The sequence below is a fragment of the Camelus bactrianus genome, chromosome 3 (genome assembly GCF_048773025.1).
Source record: "Camelus bactrianus isolate YW-2024 breed Bactrian camel chromosome 3, ASM4877302v1, whole genome shotgun sequence".
In the NCBI taxonomy this organism is placed as follows: domain Eukaryota; kingdom Metazoa; phylum Chordata; class Mammalia; order Artiodactyla; family Camelidae; genus Camelus; species Camelus bactrianus.
The window spans coordinates 158,052,612-158,072,046 of NC_133541.1; the positions used below are offsets into that span (position 1 = coordinate 158,052,612).

The following is a 19,435-nucleotide window of genomic DNA, read 5'->3' on the forward strand; positions in this document are numbered from 1 at the left end:
CCCTGCAAACCTACTGCCCGCCTCACAGCCCCCAGCCAGCAGGCCACCTGGAAGTCACAGCAAGTGCCCCACCCAATCCAGAAGTCTCTTCATTTGCCAGCACCGCTGATGACTTGTCTCCAACCTTTGGTCAGTTTTGCAAAAAAGAGCACCTTCCACAGTGAACAGTGGGTTTTCGCTTCTGCTCCCATCCTTACTGCAAATGTCAAGGGAAACCAAAAGGCCTTTTCTCAACACTTTTCTGATGACACCCTTCCACCCACTATACTCATATGCTCAAGAAAATTGGGTCCACGTGATTTTGTTTCCCTTACGCTAAGTGGCTCAAAACACTTTGTGATTTTTTTTTTCCTTTTTTGAGGGTATTTGTACTCAGTTTCTCGGCTTTAATCTGTTTTCGTCTCTCTCTTCAGTATCCCAAGCAGTTACCACTTCTTAGCCCCTTCAGCAGCCTCCCTCCCAACATCTAGTCTAGGAAATCAGCTGTGATGAGGGGCCTGGAGGCAGTCACAGAAGAAGTAACTAAGGGACAGAGAGGCGACATAGTTTGCCCAAGGTGATCAGCCTCAACCCCCAACAGTGTGTTTCACGTCCCTCTGTTTAACTCTTATGCTAAACAAGCTAACTTTTTGTAGATTATGGTTATAAACAGATGAGGTATCAAAATACATACAAGGACACACATCAACTCTAAGATGTTCATTAACTTCACTATTTTGTTTCTATTTTTTTATTTCTATTAAAAAATAATTAAGAACTTCTGCAGTCAATATAGAAAAATGTTACTGGGTTTTAATCCAGAATATAGAGGTGTTGTGTGTCATTATTCATACTTATTTGTATGTTCACAAGACAAAATGATTTGAAGGTCTCTCTCCCCTCCTCCTACTCAGTACCTGCTCTCACCAGATCTCCCAGTCCACACATCTAACAGCCTTTCACTTCACCCACAGCTGAACTCATCAGTTATCCCCCAGAGCTCCCTCTGCAGCTTTCCCTCCTCAGAGCACAGCAGGACCATCACTTACCTCATTAATCCACCCAGAAACCTGGGCCTTCCTCCATCCTACCTTCACAGACAGCATTCATCCTTTCATTTTTACCATCTAAACATGCCTTCAATCTGTTCGCTTTTACACACTGACCGTCCCACCGCTCAAGTGGAAGCCACCAACACTGCACACCTGGACTCACGAGTCTCCCAAGTGTCCCCACAGCCGCTCTCACGTACTTGAGACAAAAGGGATTGTGTCACTCCCGCGGTTTTAGGACTCTTTTCAAACCCACTCTTCTTAGAAGAAACTCCCAGTTCTTCACCTGATAAAGATCTTTGCCATCAAATTGTCAGCTCAGGGAGGGCAGGACAAGCCCTCTCCCCTCGGCCCCTCCCTCTGGCAGAGCATCAGGTTGGGAGGACCTGCTGAGCTACACCAGCCTGTATTCTAACCCTGGTCTTGAGTTCTTAGCAAACTGCTTCACTTATCCATACAAACCCAAGGTAGATTAGAAAGATTTTAGATGTTGAGCTAGACTATTGATTTGGGGATTTTGCACTAGCAACCTGCAAGTACATGTTCTAATGATTCTGTCTTCTTAAAACCACACCCAGATTTAAGGAGTATTTGTGGAATGTCTTCGGAGTAAAAGGGACTGTACTTTAACAGACTATATGTTTTATAACATGAACAACCCTGACAGGGTCACAAATGGAACCACCTCACAAGTGACAGAAGACAGGTGAGAGGCACAAAGCAACAGGTCACAGAGATGGTAAGAGCAAAGTTGTTTCTCCAACCCCCAAAAAATTTTTTGAAAGAACCGAAAACTCTGAATTTTGAAAGTAAAACACTATCATATAAAGAAATAAAATAAATAATCCTCTTCATCAGTGTTTCAAGATCTGACTGCAGAATTTTTAGCATGCCATACTGAATCCTAGCACAGAAAAATCAGATGGACTAGTGGTGAGTAAGTTCCAGGGAAACGGCAGCAATTCCTCCACTTGTAAGAGGACACACACTCAATTGTCGAAGGTGATTTTAAACCACATTCTGGAGAAATTCAGAAGATTCAGGCACCGATTCTAGATGGTGATGACACGGAAGGACGGGTTGGATGCATGCTTCTAACTGAGTCACCGGCATTCTTACACTGCAGGGGGAAACGGAGGCTCTCATTTATGAGCAGAGATGTTCCTGTCATGTCTCCCAGGCCGTGCCTCGGGGACTCAGTGTCCTGCAGCAGCCTGGCCCCAGACGAGGACCCGCAGCGTGGCCCACTCAACCAGGAGGGGCACTGTGCTTGAGAAAGCCCATCCCCGATGGGAGAAAGAGGGGCTGGTGGGGTTGTGTGTACCTATAAATGATCATAGAAATACACCTGCATACATTCATTTGATACAATTAATATTAGCAGGCTATTTAACAAAATTTCAATTGTCAGTGTTAATTTTACCATTCCTTTCCTCTTGTCCCCTGCACTCTGAGACAGGCTTAGGCTCTCTCACACCTGCAGCTCTGATGCAATAGTTGTGAAGTCATTTTACTTTGCTGCAAGTGTCCTCGCTCCCCGTGTCGCTGTGACTGTCGTCTCTTAACAGAGTCAGATGTCTTCCTGGATCTCTCCCTGAGTTCCTTGCTCCTGCTTCTCAGATCCTGAGATAAAGAACAGGTGAAGACACATGACTAGAAAAGGCACTGTGGACTTGACCAAGTCCTCAGTGACCCCCTAGGTGAGTGCTGCCCACACCTTACCTTCGATTCTCAACGTTCTGCCCAGGGTGACATCCAGACAGGAAAGAGTCTTGGGCCCAATTAAAAGCTGTGAGGCTTGGGTGCAGGGAAAGGTGCAGGAGCTGGTTCTGGAGCCGGGCCCCTCCCCACCTCTGCTACTCTCTCTCCCGAGGCCCTGCCCCCAAGCCCCCAGGCTCCCTGATCTTCTGTCCTTCTCTTCTACACTACTCCAAGCCCTTTTCCCCTTCCTTTATTCCCTGATTATCCCCAGCTGGAGTGATTTTTTCATCACAGCATCTAAAAAAAATTTCCTACAGCTGAAAAAGAAGTCTCCAGAGGTCAATGCCCACATGGTGGTTCCTGAAGAGAGCCCTTGGTTAGGGGGACTCTCACCAACACTCACAGGGCATCAGACATGTTGCAGGGTCGAAAACCCCCAACAAGAATTTGCTGTGACCCCTATGCCCGCACAGCATCCCTGTTCACAAAACTGTAGTTGGGCCACTTATCCGTTATTAAGAAGCAAAAGTAAAAAAATTGCTCATGTTTCTTACTAAAATTATCTATGAGGTGGAAAAAGAAATTGTAATAGAAAAGAACAAATTTGACTCCATGTTAGATGTGTTCGTTTGTCTTTAAACCTGTACCCTGTCTTCTAGGCTAAGACTTGTTATCTCTGCACCTTTTGTAAAAGAAAGTTGCCTTTAGCCTGAAATATCCAGGAGGGCCTATTTTGCGGGCTCTGATCTTTAAGGATGTTAGCTCTTCTACACTTATGTAGAGATGGCAAGTTGCAAAATAAAGAATAAACTTTGTTTTTTTGAGGTTTTACAGGGGTGCCATCATTTGACCCACATGGACAGCTGCAAGAACAAAGGATTCCAAGGAAATCAATTCGTACAGCAAGAAGTTTGCAACAACCAACCACACCCCCGCCCCTTTTTAGTAAAAAAGGAGACTGAATTCTGACTTGGGGAAGAGGGTTCTCCAGGATATCAGTATGCCATCTTCTGGGTCTGCCAGCTTTTCAAATAAAGTCACTATTCCTTGCTCTAACACCTCATCTCCCGATTTACTGGCCTGTCATTCAGGAAGCAGAACTAGTTTTGACGTGGTAACTAAATGACTTCATTGGAGGTAGTATGTCTCCACTGTTTCCTCATTTCCAATATGTCACAACCTATCAATTTTATATGCTGTTTAACAACACAACCAAAAAACCTTTGTTAGGGAATTGATTCTATGGAAAGAAAGTTATTTCTACTCCTTCAAACCTTTTTTTTTCTTTTCTATTTTATTTTGTTTTGCTTATTGAAAAGAAAATAAAAGTGAAATCATTTTATTTCACGTATTTTTGTTACAACTACATATTTTAAATTCTACAGAAAGATTTAAATTGCATTATAAATTTGTTCATATATTAATATAAAGATATATACACAATCAATGCGGATTAGGAAAGGAATGGATATTTACTAAAAATCCACTGCACATCCAGTCTTTTACAAGCATATCCTGGAATATAATAAGCTCTAGAATCCAGGGGTCCCCCACCCCCTTTCTCCCTGCCGAGTGCCTTAGTAATCAACAACCAAGGCACCATCATAGAGCCACGCGATATGTATTTTAGGTATAAATGAGGAAATTAACTCATTCAACTCTAAATCAAAAACCTTAAAATAAATACTTAACTTATTTACAAACAAAGAAAATTGAACACAATTAAGTACAGTTTCTTCCCCAAGGTCACTAAGCTAATAACTGGTAAAGGCAAGATTTGAGCTCATCTGCCTGATTCTAAACACTAAGGTGGAAAACACATTTGATTGTGGAGGGTCCAGCAGCAAAGCCTATCACCCTATCTTTATTCAGATCTAGCCTTAGACAGCCTGAGACAGCACCCCATTCCTATGGAACTCGAGGATAACACAAAGGATTTTATATCCAGTAGTTTCTTAGGTCTCATTTATATAAAGTGTCAGCAGCTCAGCAGAAAAAACTCTGGGAAATATGAGTGGGTCCAGAGCTTTTTGCTGATTAGTAACTTTATTTATCAGAACAGCGTGACCTTCCCATGAGAGGCCACATGGACCTTAACTAAAGGCAGGTGAGCAATGAAAACTAGCAAGACCCTGGAACTCAAGCAAGAAGGATCACTGCCATCCCCCACCAAGTTGCCTCTTCACCCTCGTGGGCACGATGGCAGAAGATCCAGGTTCTTGTCCAAGTTACACTATCATGGATTCTCACCCATAAACAGATACGACTCTATGCTGTCTTAAGTCCTTCCCAACTCAAATATGATGACACCAATATCTGAGCAGAATGTCTATGTCTCCACTTCCTCTCTTCTGTTAGGAGAATAATTCTATGGCCACAACGCAGAAATCCAACTAAAAACACCATGCATGAAGCCAGGTGAAAGTCTGCATAAGACACTTTGCTCTCACGGACAGTGAATGAAAACTCAGAATAAGTGGTTCTTCTTCCTCTGTAAGTGGGAGGTAGCCTGATTGTGTGTGTGTGTGTGTGCGCGCGCGTGTGTGCGTAAATCAAATACAATGAATTCTGGGATGTGTACAGATTTTTTTATGTTACTGTCATTTCATGAGGATGAGACAACCTTTAAAGTAATTTGAATCTAGTGTTCTGAGATATTCTCAGGTTCTTTTGGTGGAGGAGGGGAAAGGGGAAATGAAAGGAGGAAAGAAGTAAATGAAGCAAAGGAGTAAGAATACTGCTAGCGAAAGGCAAGACATTAATTTTGTTCCTACTTGCATCACACACAAATTAGGGACTGGCTTTCCCCAGGTGTGTTGTCGAACACTGAGTTGCAGAAGAGGCAACAGCCCATTTCTCACTGAACTTGTGACAGTACGTGGCATCTTATAGACACAAATCATTTACCCTGATCAAACACTCTAGCAGCAGGCCGTAATTCTCCTATTTTGAGACACAAGAAAACAGGAGTTCAAAGCGGATATATAACTTGACAAAAGTCAGAGGACCATTAAACAAGAGAGGATGAATTCAAACTCAGATCTGAATGCAGAGTCTGCTCTTCTCACTCCCAGGACTGGAAAATCCTTAACACACAGGCTCCCCAGCTCCTCTGCAGTGTTCCTGGCGCCAAGCATTTCCCATGTTAATGGTCGCCAGTTCTCACAGTCACAGCGCTCTGTGCAGCCAATGGCCTCCATCGGACCTTGATCATCTACCTGTCACGCCCAACAGGCTTCTCCACAAAGGCAGGAATGCTGGCTTTCAAGTGCATAAAAAGCCATCCCTGGTCTAACCTGGGCTCTTCGGAGGCCTCTCCAGCCTAAAGGCAGCCATGAAAATGCTCACAGTTTGTACATGAGCCACACTACCTCTCTCCATCAGTCTCCCCAAATACACTACTTAGCTACGACCACTTTGATAATCTTGGAAACAAATTTTGAAAAACAGAAAAGAAAGGATTCTGGAACAAGTATTTAATACTTACAATTTTAAATGACAAATTACAAAGTGAGTATTGACAATCCGAATCTGCCTTCCTAGGTGTCAGTTTGAAGAGTTAAAAAATATAATTGCAAAAAATTCTCACTTACAAAATTAAGTAAAACATAAACAATAATCTGGGCTAAACTCAAAAATAATGCCCATGTTGTACATGGAGAAAAATACAGGACTATACTGAGGGGTAAATTAAGAGATGTGAATGTAGAGACATCAACATATTGCATGGAGGAAAGCAGCTTTGTAAAATGAATGCTCTTTTAAAGATAATTCAAAACTTACTAAAAAATCCTATGAAAACCCTTATCTGTTTTTATTCTTTAACTTGAACAAAGTATTTTAGAATTCTTCAGGAATAATAAAGTCATAATACTAGCCAAGAAAAATTGGGATGGAAGAAAAGAATCAAAAAAAAAATTACACTGTCAGATATTAAATAAATTTTTACAATATGTAAGTTATGGTGCTGGAGTAATAAAGTAAGATTGACAGAAATAAACCATGAGCTCAAAAAGAGACTTTAGTGTACATAAGTATTTTGTGCATGTGGGATTTCAAATCAAAGAGCAAAGTATGAATTCAATAATTGTCCTGGGAAAATCAGAGAATCACCTGGAAAGAACAAATTCTATTCCTGTCATAATGACCAAAGAAAAATTACAGATAGTGATGTAAATATTAAAAAGTACTAATAACAGCAAATGCAACTCTTTGCTCATATTAATTCAACTTCTCCTCACTATAACAAGTACTATTATCATCTCCATCTTAGAGATTAAAAAACCTACAGAAGAGATTTGTACCATTATAAGAAAGTATTTCTAAAATAATACCAAAAATAAAACCCAAAAAGAAGACATTTACTATCTTAAGTATATTTTGGGCCACAATAAAAGTAAACCTACTGAATAAAATGAAAGGCAAGAAATGACAAGTAAAAACTGCGTGATACATATTGATGAAGTCAAGGGGTTAATGTTCATAACATACAAAGAGCTGTCACAAAGCAACAAGAAGCTCCCTCACTTAACTGTGTGCGAAGGACAAAAGGGATCATTCACGTTTTAAAAGTCAGATGGCTAATAAGTGAAAAATGCTGAATACCTCATTGGTCATCAAATGCAAACTAAAACAATGAAAAAGCACTTTTGCTCATCATATTGGCAAATATTTTTAAAAGTTGTTCTAGCTAGTGTCCATCTGTGAGAGAACAAACTGTGAGCAACGTGTTTGGAGGACGACATGTCAATGGATATGTAAACTCTGATAAACGTGTGTACACACAGATTCAACTCCCCTTCTAGGAATCGTTTCGTTTAGAAAAAAATCAGTTCAAAAATATTTACTCATCAGAGCATTTACACAGCACTTTTTACAATGGTGGGAAGAAAAGCTGAAGTGAAATCATATCCAGCGATAGAGAATTGGTTACATAAGTTATTCTACATCTTTTCATTCCCCACAGGAGAAGGAATTTCTAGAGTCACTTGAAAGGAGCCTGTGATGTATGTAATTGTCACATCCAGGGACTAAATTTCCAGAAACCTTAACTAAAGGAATACTCATACAAGATCACAGGAATGTTTGTACAAGAAGGACGCCAGTCAAACACCCTTTCTGACAGTGGAAAATGGAGAAAACTTAAGTATCCACCATCAAGACAATGATGCGGTAAATCAAGGCGAGCTGTGGGCACTAAGGGGCAGGCGTTTTGGCGTGGTCCAAGGCCTTGTCCACAGTACTCTCCCACCAAAGGTGTCCTTACACAAGAGACCAAATCTACTGCACATCAGGAGACCCCTCTACTCTATCTGAAAGGACCGGGTGAGTCTGGAGTGGGAGGACGTCTATGATATACACCTCAGTGAATAAACCGAGCTGCACAAAACATATAGTGTGGCCTTATTTTTCAATACAGCATATATACACACACATATACATAGATTTCTCATATACATGTATGTATGTATGTGTATATATATATATGACAGGCATAAAGGTCATAAAATATATACACCACATTGTCAGCAGTTTTTACTCTCAGGAAAAAAAGGGGAAGGGATGTAGGGGCCTTTCGGTACCACCACAGTTCTCTTTTCAGTATTTCAGTTAAATATACTTGGAATTTAAAAGTTTATTTAAGTCCGAAGTAAAATGGACGATGCCTCCACAAGACAGAATGCTATACTGGTCATTAAAAATCATGCCAGGGGAGAGAGAATACTGTAGAAAAACGTGTAATAAGCCGAATGGAAAATGGATGTCTCCACACAGTTAACAGGCACAGAGTGCTCGCTGGTTTTTATGACAGATGTAATACACACTGATGAAAAGAACAGAAAATAGATGTTAAAGTGTTAATTATTATCTCTGAGTAGTGGGACCAGGATAGACACTTTTGTCCCTTTTTTCAGACTTATTATATTAAATACACATTATTTTTCATCTGAAAAAAGCATTTTTAGATGTCTAGTACCACACATTGAAAAAATTACACTAGTACTTACAGAAATAACTAGGAGACACGGCAGCAGCGTCACAAAGTGTAGAACGGGCGATCCTGAATAACACCGCGCAGTTACATAAGGACCCACAAAGTAAGAGCACCTGCTGTCTTAGGGCGTAGCCCCCTTCTATTTGTCAGTTGTGTCTTCAGGGCTAAGGCAGTTGTGAGCACGGCCAGTGTCAGTGCTGGTGTCTGGATGGATGCCACTGGAGGTGAGGGCACCTGCAAGCCGAGAGGAAGAACAGAAATCATCCTCTGCTTTTTCTGTCTTCTTTCTTTGTTACTTTTGAAGAGAGGTGTAAATAAGATAAACTAAATCTTCCCTATTAAAATTTCAGTAATGAAACCGTTTTTAAAGGGTTCACAACTTATATTTTGCCTATAACTGTCTTTTCAACAAAGCATCATATTTCTTAAATATTAATTAACTCAGTTAATTAACTACCTGTTGAAACCTATTAAAGAACATGAAATGCACTATGTAAAATCACCACGCCTGCAGTGACTGGCACATCTGTCTTGATAGCAGTGCAGTCAGCCCCCACCATCCCGTGGCCCTGAGCTCCTTATGCTGCTAAGAGAGCACGCTGCCACCTCAGATGGAGAGAAACGGTGAAAGCGTTTTCTGAAATCTACAGCACTGACAAAACATAACTGACAAATCCCAGGCTCCTTTGAGGCTGTCATTTTCTGTTTCTGGCCTACACCCGTCAATGAGCAGAACCACCCCATTCCCGAGCCATGGGACTCACGTGGGAAGCAGTTTTGGAGAAATTTCCAGGTATAGAATGTAACCAACTATACATAGAACTCTGAAAAAAGAAAAGATGCAATACTCTGATTTTGGAAGAAACTCAAAATATTCTCCTAAGCCTTAGTAGCTGGAAAGGCTGGGCATCTCCTAAGCCACTTATTTATTTCACAGCCAGTGAGCATCTCCCACAAACCCTGTTTCCCTGTGTCTGCTGGGAGCCTCAGGCACACTGTTGCTGTCGATCTTATAAGTCACAGGCCTGAGGCGTGTGTCTCACGCCTGCAACTCTCACACAGGCTCGCCTCCTAGCCTCACTGTCTGAACTTGGCCCCATTTTCTCACCTGTTTATTTGGTATCTGTTCTTCTGTAAGCTGCCTGAAATGCTTTTTGGAACAAGTCAGAAGAATCAGTGGGTAGAGAAATGGACAGATGGACAGGTGAGAGTTGGGGAGACAGAGTGACTCCAAGAAAAGGGGAACAAAGAAAATTTCCTATGCAGAACCCTCTTCTAGTCAGGGAAGAAAACCACCACGGAGAAGTGTGAAGAGGCAGGTGGCTTAGGACTGTTTCCTGGATTCCATGAAAAGTCACACCAAGAGATGAGAGGGTAGAACTATAAATAATAAAAGAAAAAAGCATGCATGCTTGAAAAATATATCTACAATATGTACTTTCTAAAGAATAGATTCAAATCAGCACGGCCCAATAACACAATCCTTGGGTATTTACAGAAGTGAGAATCCCATCTCCAAACCACAAGGCATCCCTTCGGAGCACTAAGAGTCTACACGGGATGGTCATAAAGCTGTCATCGCAAAAGCGATGCTATCCTGCCCTTACGAGGAATGAGCAGCTGTGCTCGGGCTGCCCACGCACGCCATTTACACCCCACAGCACCTCTACGGGAGAGGGACGCCTAGCGAGCCCCATCTCTGCAGGACAGAAAACAAGTCCGGGAGAGGCTAAGCCGACCTACCAGTTCTCCATCTCACAGGACTGGTCACTCCAGAGCAGGACTCGAACTCGGACCCACGTTTGTAACCGCAGTACTACCGTGATTTGTGTGCTTTTTGTGTGTATAATACATTTGTTTCCGGCATGAAAGGATATTTAACAAATGTTCGGTTGTCTTGTCTATCTCATTAGCTCACAATCTTTATATTTTTGAATTGTACTCTTTTCCCCTGGAGAAAGGAACGGAAAGAGCGGGGGTCAGAATGAGATGGGGCTCCATTCTTTATCTGTTACTTCATCTCATCCAGTCCCCAACCAGGGAGAAGGAGCAAATGTTCTCTTCATCTTTAAAGAGAGAGCTCCACTGATGGTGACTTACTCAACTCCAAAACCATGTCTGGGGGAAGGGCACAGACAGCAACCAGAGAAGTATCACCCGTAGGAAGGAGAAAAGAGCTCAGGGTGTCAGCCTGATTTAATTTCAATGGATAATATAATACCACAGACTAAAAATACTAGCATGCAGTGAATTTGCTATTTCTTGACATCTAGCAAGTTTTCATAGCCCGCATGAAACATTATCGTGAACTAGTTAAAGGAAGAGTCCACACTCAGGGAAAATCAATGCCACAGGCAGGCTGAAACCGAGGCTGGAGGAAAGGAAGAGAAAAGGCATAGTTAAGAAGAGGGGAAAGTCTGGGAAAAAGACATCATCACAAGGACTCTCCAGCATCATCCAGCTATCATATAATCATTCATTCAAGAGAGAGTTACTTAGGTCCTATTTTGTGCAAGATTTTACACAGGGCAAAGCAAGAGTGCAGCGTCCATGGTGGCAGCAAGTGGCGGGGCTATAATACAATTCTGATCCTGGTACCTTGCACAATTGTACTCAGTATAAAGGCAAAAAAATAAGGTAAAATAATACTATGTAAACTCTACGCATTGTTGAAAAAAATTAAAGAAGACCTAAATACCTGGACAGACACACCACGCACATTCCTGGATCAGATGACAGCGCTCTTGGGATGGCAGTGCTCCCCAGAGCGATCTGTATACTCAACGTGGTCTCGATCACAATCCCAGCGGGCTCCTCTGCAGTAACTGACTAGCTGCTGCTACTATTCATATGGGAATTCGAGGGACTCAGTAACAAAAACGTACTTGAAAAAAAGAAAAAAATGAGAGGACTTGTAATTCTCAATTTCAAACCATACAACTGTATCTCCAGGTGAGATTAGAGGCCATTTTTAAGTTATTACTGGGTTTATCCTTATTTTCAAAATTCTCTACAATGAATATACCTGTTAGAATAAGAAAAATAAAAAGAAAGGTATCTTGTAAAACATGCACAGTGATTCATTCATTGGGAAAAAAATTATTTTAACTATAAAGAGGTAAACAAATATCTAGTGAAAAAGGACTACTTAAAAACATGTGTGCATTTACAATTTTCATAATTTGAAAACTGAAAAGCACAAAAACATCAAGTTACTAGGGAGACTAGTGAAACATATTAATAGTTATTTTCAAAAATTCTAATTGAACAATGAAAACTCAAGAAAGGGAAAATTGTGATTGACACCCAAGTGCAAACACATGGAGAGCAAACGCCTAGAAATCACAGTTCCTTTAAATCTGCTTCTAACTCAATAGGAGAGGAAATTCCTCACTTAGGGGACAGTGGAATCCCATACATAAGACAGGATACACAGTACAAACTGCAGTAGTATCGGGAGTGAATTTCTTAGAATTCTAATGTTACAACATTGCTGAAAAACTATAAAAACACTGACAGACAGATTAAAACACACAGTCATATATATTATATAGAAACATATGAAGTCTGCTCCCATGTTGCGTAGAAATACAAACATATTTGTTCATTTATAGGCACTGATTACTTTATCACAGATAGAATATTTCAAATAAAACAAAAAATCAATAATACACTCCTCTTGTCAAATCTACTTGATAAGTTACTCTGCTATGCAACCATAATGTGTTTAAGATAGATCTAAAATTAGTGAAAAATCTTTGTATGGTTTCTTGAATTGTTCTCAAAATTCCAAGCTTAATTTTAAAATAGATCTGAGCAGTATTTCTATATTATCTTTTCCCTTGTGAAATGAACAACAGTCTGTTGTCAAAATTTTGTCCTTACAATGATTCACGAGCACCGTTTCCTAACAAAACTGCTGAACAGCAAGGCACTATCCAGACACTGTGACCAAATAAATGAAACACAAGGAAGACAGTGACCCTATCCTGGAGGGCTTATAATCTGTGTCAACAGCGGGTTTTTATTTGATTGGTTTGATTGGGTAGCAAAATAAAATCAATCAAGTACTTTCTGCTTTTAGCATTCTGTAAGTCATGACTGTTTTTAGTGTCATGAGAAGGAAAGACTTAAGCATGACTTGATTAGATCAACTAGCAACAATCATCACTGGAGAGTGAGTAATAAAGAAGTTAACTGATAGAAATGCTTCTGACTACATGAAACCTAAAATAAACCTACACTGATATCCGAAAGGAAAATGAGGAGATGAGGTCCCCAATGAGAAAACAAACTAACAAGGAATCAAAAAAGGAAAGACGTTTTCATTAACGATTCCAGGCAGTAGTGGAGCATAGTGGTGAGGATCACAGATGTTTGGGACGAACATGAGTGCCTGAACTCCCACAGCACTGGGTAGCTGTGAAACTGATATTTCAGAGAAATTTTCTGCATCTCAGTCTTCTATCCATACACTGGGGACAACAACCGCACCCATCTCCTAGAACGGTCCTACGAATTAAGTTATTTTATATATAAAATTTTAAATAAAATACCTCAGATTTTAAATAATACCCCAAAAGCACAAGGAACAAAGAAAACAGAGATAAATTGGAGTTCATCAAAATTTAAAACTTTGCTTCAAAGGGCACCATCCAGAAAGTGAAAAAACAACACACAGGAGAAATTTTTTTCAAATCATTTATCTGATAAGGAATTTGTATCTATAAAAAAAAAAAGTACCTCCTACAACTCAACAATAAAAAGGCAACTCAATTAAAAGGTGAATAAAGGATCTGAAATGGTATTTTTCAAGGAAAATATACAAATGGCCAATAAGCACAAAGAAACGATGTTCAATATCTTTAGCTGTAAGGGAAATCAAGTCAAACCCACTAGGAGAAACCGCTTCACACTCACAACAATAGGTTATAATAAAAAAAAGTGTAACAAGCACTAATAATGACACAGAGGAAGCGGAGCGCACAGCCCTTTCTGGTGAGGACGTAACACAGCGTGGCCACTTTGGAAAACAGCCTGGCAGGTCCTCAGAGAGTTGAACATTTGGTTTCTGAATGACCCAGCAACTCTGCTGTCTGGGCACAGACGTAAGAGAACTGAAAACAAATATCCACATAAAAATTCCTACAGGAATATTCATGGCGACACTACTCATCACAGCCAAAAAGCAGAAACAACCCAATTGCCTATCACCTGATGAATGGGTAAACAGTGGGGCCCAGCCATACAGTGGAATATTATTCAGCAATAGCAAAGCATAGAGTACTGACACAGGCCACAACGTGGACAAACTTTGATAACGTTACTCAGTGTGAAATAAGTCAGTCACAATAGACGGTTAAACTTACATGAAGTGACTCGATTTAAATGAAATGTCCAGCACAGGCAAATCCACAGAGAGAGAAGAGTGGCTCCTTGGGGCTGGGGGAGGATGGGGAAGATGGGAATGACTGCTTATGCATACGGGGCTTCCTGTTGGGGGAATGAAAATATTCTAAGATTAAATGGGATGCACAATTCTGGGCATAGAGTAAAAACGACTGTATATTTAAATGGGTGAATTGTATTAAAACTGGTAAGAAAAAAAGCACCTCGGGCCAGTACCTTCCCTAGTAAATGCAAATTGCTAACTTTTATTAGAGGAAGAAGAAACTGCCCTCAGCATGAAAGTAGGAGATAAGCAAATGTGAGTTAACCGAAATTGGACAAGAGCATTTCACTTGAAACAGTTGCTGAGTGTACACGAAATATTCAGAAATAAGAAAATCTGTTTCACATCAGGAAGAAGCATTCTGCTTCAAATGCAGATCAAGGATTCGGCAAGCCCAGCTGCTACAAATGACCAGAGAAGAAACCTGGTTCTTAAAACAAGCACCAGAGCCAACAAGGAAATGGTGGTGAGGAAAGCAGGCGGCCGAATATCTGGAACAGTTTGCTACAAATAAATTCTCCACTGAAAATTTAAAAATAAAATGAAAGTGATAAAATGCTCTGTTGACCTCACGTGAATGGGCTTCCTTCGGTGCTCGACTGTTCTGTAACCCCGATTGAGAGACTCAGGAGAATCAGCATGTCTCCTGGGAGTCCCCAAAGGACTGCCCACCAGCACGCTGACCACCATCACATCTACCAGGGTTGAATTGCAGAGAAGAGACCAACTTCTGAAAGGCACAGGAAATGTTGACAAGGGAAGAAAAAGCTGCAGTCAGTCCTGGGACAGAGGCCCTCTGAGCAGAGGCCAGAAGGCTGCAGGTGAACTGCAGTGGCCGTGGGACAGGAAGGGACCATGGGGGAGCATATCTCAATTCTCTCCTCTCTCTCCATCGGGTAGGAGAGATAAACCTGCATCCTTCTCACCTGGAACTGTGGGTTGGCTGGCAGAATTCTTACCGACATGGAATGATTATTCAAGTCTCTGTGGAAAAAGTCAATAAATCGAGAGGGAGTAGGGAGCCAACTCCACGAGCCTCTCAATTGCACCCTTATTTATTGTGTATAATCAAAGGAAAAATTCATTAACAGTTGTGTGATAGTAATAGGAACTTCGGGAAAGACAGTATGAAGCAGAGATTGTAGAATACACAATGAGTACAAAGGATTAGTGTATCTTTAGGGAAGTCATGGGGTGAGGGGAGCAAGATACATTTTTAGATATGTGAATTACAAAGCAGACCACCAGACCAGCCAGGTCCTTGTTCTGTGGATCATAGACTATCTAACAGCACACAAGCTCAGCGTTTATAGCTGAGGGCCTCGGTCCTTGCTTTGCAACCAGCAGAGTGCTATCTAAAAGCTCAACTATGCAAGCAAAGCATTGTCTCTGCTTTTTAAGGCAAGGAGACTGGAGTGAGGATGTACAGGCACTTGCTTGCAAAGCAGTTTTTAAGCATATATTTTTCTTCTTAAAGTTCACAGGAGGCTGGAGTGTGTTACAATTTGTTAAACCAATCATGGGGTCCCACATGGAACCATTATGGAGGACACCCTAGGATGACAAATCCTGCCTCTGGGTCTTTTCCTGCCATCTTCAGCCACTCTAGCAGGGTCTAGGCACATCCGTGAATAACGATCCTACAGAACTACCCACACTCTTAACTCCTGGTGCTTGCAACTTAATTTTAGCTCTACACAACTTACCGTAGAAAAGTTTCAGAAATAAAAGATATAATATTCCTTTTATATCTCATCATATTACTGATTTTTCTGATTGCTCTAAGTTGCTTCTACTTGGTAAAGCACATAATTCTGCAGGTGAATTCAGTAATTTCCATTGGGCATATCTAGCCATTTTGGGCTCTCTAACTTCTATTGGTCAAATACAGATACACTTAATTGATTTCTTTGTTTATCAATTTCAGCTGGGAGGAGAGGGAGTGTCACTCTTTTCCTCAGCCCACCCTCAACACTTTTCTCATCAACTCAGGCCTCCTGAAAACAAAACAAAGGATTTGTTTCCCTTCTACTCTTTCCACAAAACCAACAGGAAACATCAGCCTGGAGAAAGAATTCAACACAAATGTTAAAACAAAAATTTATAAACCTGGAGCAACTCCATCTCCGAATCATGATACACAATGACATGAGAGTAAGTGTGTCAGGCACAAAGCATGCGTGAGCCTGACCACCTGATTTCTATTCTTCAAAGGAAGGAAGGTTTTCATATTTTTTATTATCATACTTTGTCATTGTTTCTGATTATGCCAAAAAATAGTTTATGAAAGAATTATGCACTGCAATAACAGATTACTATTGTATCAATTATAGAAGGCATTCAGAGGGGATAGGAAAAGCCACCTCTGTAAAAAATGCAAAATTTCTTCCCCTGTTAAGAACACGTATACAAAATGCAACAGAGAATTCAAATTCTTGTGGAGAGGAGCAAAAGCCACAGAACCAAAGCAAAGTGAATAGAATGAGTTAATTCAGAATTCACTGGACAAACATGCTCAATGCATTCAAATAATTTTAAAGGCACACTGCAAACCATTCACTTAATGATCTGCAGGCTAGAGGAAGCATTTCCCGCTTTAACAGACAACAGAAATCAATAGGGTGCCCCAACAAACAAGGACCAAAGAACAATCAGGTTTTTAACAGCTCTGATAAATCAGCATGTTCTAAAGATCAAAATCCAGAAATTTTAAACATTCATTCACACCACAATGAAACAAGCACTTAAAAAAAAAAAAACAAAGAAACTAAGAACATAGATCATGTACATAGATCAATGAGGACTTCATGTACCGCTGGAAGAACAGGCTATAGCCTTCTACTTGAAAAATAAAACTACTTTTAATGATAACTGCTAAAACACATTTCATCATTCATGTTGCCTTGAAAAATCTGAGGCACTTGTATCTGATCAGAAAAGCAATTCTGGGTAATAGTAGGTTACAATTCAGTGTCAGTTTGCTTTAGAAGAAAAGAGAAAAAAAAGCTACTGTTTCTCATATCCTGCACAAAGTGTGAAGTGTCTCCCTGCCTCTTTCTCCTCCCGTTTTCTGAGCTCATGCTCCCCAACCCTTCTGAAACAAGTATGAGAAACTCTTATTCCCACCAATATGCCAAATGACAAAAGAATATCAATTTATTTGTGTAAATATATGCCTATACCTTGAACTGTAGGAGAAAGGTATCAGAAGTCCATATGAAACTTATTTCTAGATTCCTGAAGTCACACACACAAACGTTCACACAGACACAGACACATACCCCCTGGATTACTGGGCACTTCACAAGTTTAGGAATTCCAACTTCTAGAAGATAACTTTGTAGTTAGTTTAAAATACAAATCTGTCAGCTTTTGAAAGCCTTGATCATCTGCTAAACCATCCAAATATCAAAGAGATCCAATTAGCTTTCTCTGTAGAATGTAATTTCACTTGATGGCAAAACAGACCCTAAGAAGTACTGGATCAAAGATTCGTGTTTATCACTACCTATGATCGTTTTTAAGCACATTAACAGATTCAGAAATGTATGTCTCAACAACATTTATTCTTATTGAAAAAGCATACGTGTTCAACTCTCTATACAGTGACTAGGTCCCATGATGGTGTTTAAGAGCTATTTTGTGTATTGAAATATTTATTTTCAAGTGCAGACAAGGAGGGTGTGTATTACTCAGTTGTAGAGCACCTGCTTAGCATGAACAATGTCCTGGATTCAGTCCCCAGTACCTCCAAAAAAATAAATAAAAATAAGTTCATATTTAAAAATAAGAATAAAGTTATATAAAAAAAAAAGCAGACTAAAAAGCACTGCAATCTATGTGCTACAATTATAGTAAAAAAAAAAAGTGTTTCTTTCAAATATTGACTATATGCCAATCACAGAGACAATCACAAATCACACCTGATAACCATCACGTGTGATTCTCAGCAACACTACTAAGTAGACATGGATGAGAATCCCGGCACTGCGGATGAGGAGACGGAGCTCGGAGGAGCTGCGGACCCTGACCGTCCTGCTCCCCGTGACACCGCGTCTACCCAGGGCAAGCTCTGACAGACCTGCTCTGAGGGGACACCCAGCTGCATGGAACCTTGGGGCATTGGGGAGTCGCAGAAAACACTAAAAATTGTTCAGTGAAAAACCAGCTCAAATATATTACACTTTGCCACATCCTTTAAAAAGGGAAAATGACTGAGACCTTTTTGATGCCTCCGTGTCCTTTCTGCCATCATCAATTATTTGCCCTCTCAGGGTGACTAGTGATGAACTGGACCCCATATGAAATGCACTCATATGGAAGAGCTTTTAAAGTTATTTTAAGAAGTTTGTAAGACCCTGTCTATGCCTCACACAGGTGGTCATCCATCACTTCTCACCGGTGTGGACGTACCACCTGAAATCACTCCTTTCTGCTTTTTAAAATCCCTTCATCTAATCCAGGCTTTTCAACAGCAAAGAAGCACCTCAACCACAGACACTGGACAGCTTTTCACCAAACGGACTCGAACAGCCCATTGGACTACCTGGAAACCCTTTTCTTCTATTAAAACCACTTCCAGGTACTTCATCATTTTCTGATTGGTGGACTTGGCCTCTGACTGGCCTACTCAGAGAGCTCCCAGCCTCACATGCGGGGGTGGGAGAGGACCCTGCTGTTGGGGGAAATCAGTGAGGAAGGCGGACATACTCCCGCCAGGTCTGCAAGGGTAGAAGTGCCACAACGTGCTCAGAAATTATACCGTCATCACCCCTGGGCTCCCATGGACTTGTTTCACATTAACCAAACTCATGACACACTGATGAAAGAAAACCAGAAACTTAACTTATTAATGTAACAGAAGACGTGAAACTATGAACCAGACTGAAATATCAGAGTTCAACCATGAGTACATTTTCTCAATGGCCTAATCACGGGGAGGCAGTCACATGGCAAGCATGGACAGAAACAGAGCAGGAAGGGTTTCTAGATTAACTCAATGGACTAAATTTCTGTTATAAGAACTGATCTACTGCCTGGAAAACAAATAACGCCAATCACGATGCACTCTCTGTGGACAGTGGCCAAGACATGACTATGAGCATCTGTGTAACTCTCCTTTCCCTGTCCTTTCTGGGCTAACATATGCACAGAGGTACAAAGATACAGGGATGCAGATAACTCTAAACACCCAAAGCCCATCTCTGGGAGCCTCAAACCAGTAAGCCAGGGTTTAAATACCAGCTCTGCCACTTA

The 19,435-nt window shown here is 40.8% G+C and overlaps 1 protein-coding gene across 18 annotated transcripts in view; it reads right to left on the minus strand.

Annotated features, from left to right (window-relative positions):
* LOC141577204 (trafficking protein particle complex subunit 9-like) overlaps positions 1 to 19,435 on the minus strand; it is a 141,230-nt gene that overhangs the window by 23,487 nt on the left and 98,308 nt on the right. For 11 of the 18 annotated variants that reach the window (XR_012505955.1, XR_012505962.1, XR_012505963.1 and 8 more), the window contains 5 exons: positions 11,426 to 11,611; positions 10,471 to 10,678; positions 9,492 to 9,551; positions 8,741 to 8,961; positions 2,455 to 2,654 (listed from right to left, as the gene is read on the minus strand). The gene's annotated coding sequence lies outside the window, so the exon portion shown is untranslated. Of the gene's footprint in view, positions 1 to 1,009; positions 2,152 to 2,212; positions 2,356 to 2,454; positions 2,655 to 8,740; positions 8,962 to 9,491; positions 9,552 to 10,470; positions 10,679 to 11,425; positions 11,612 to 19,435 lie in introns of those variants that run through there. The other 7 variants (XR_012505959.1, XR_012505957.1, XR_012505967.1 and 4 more) reach the window with 5 other exon arrangements.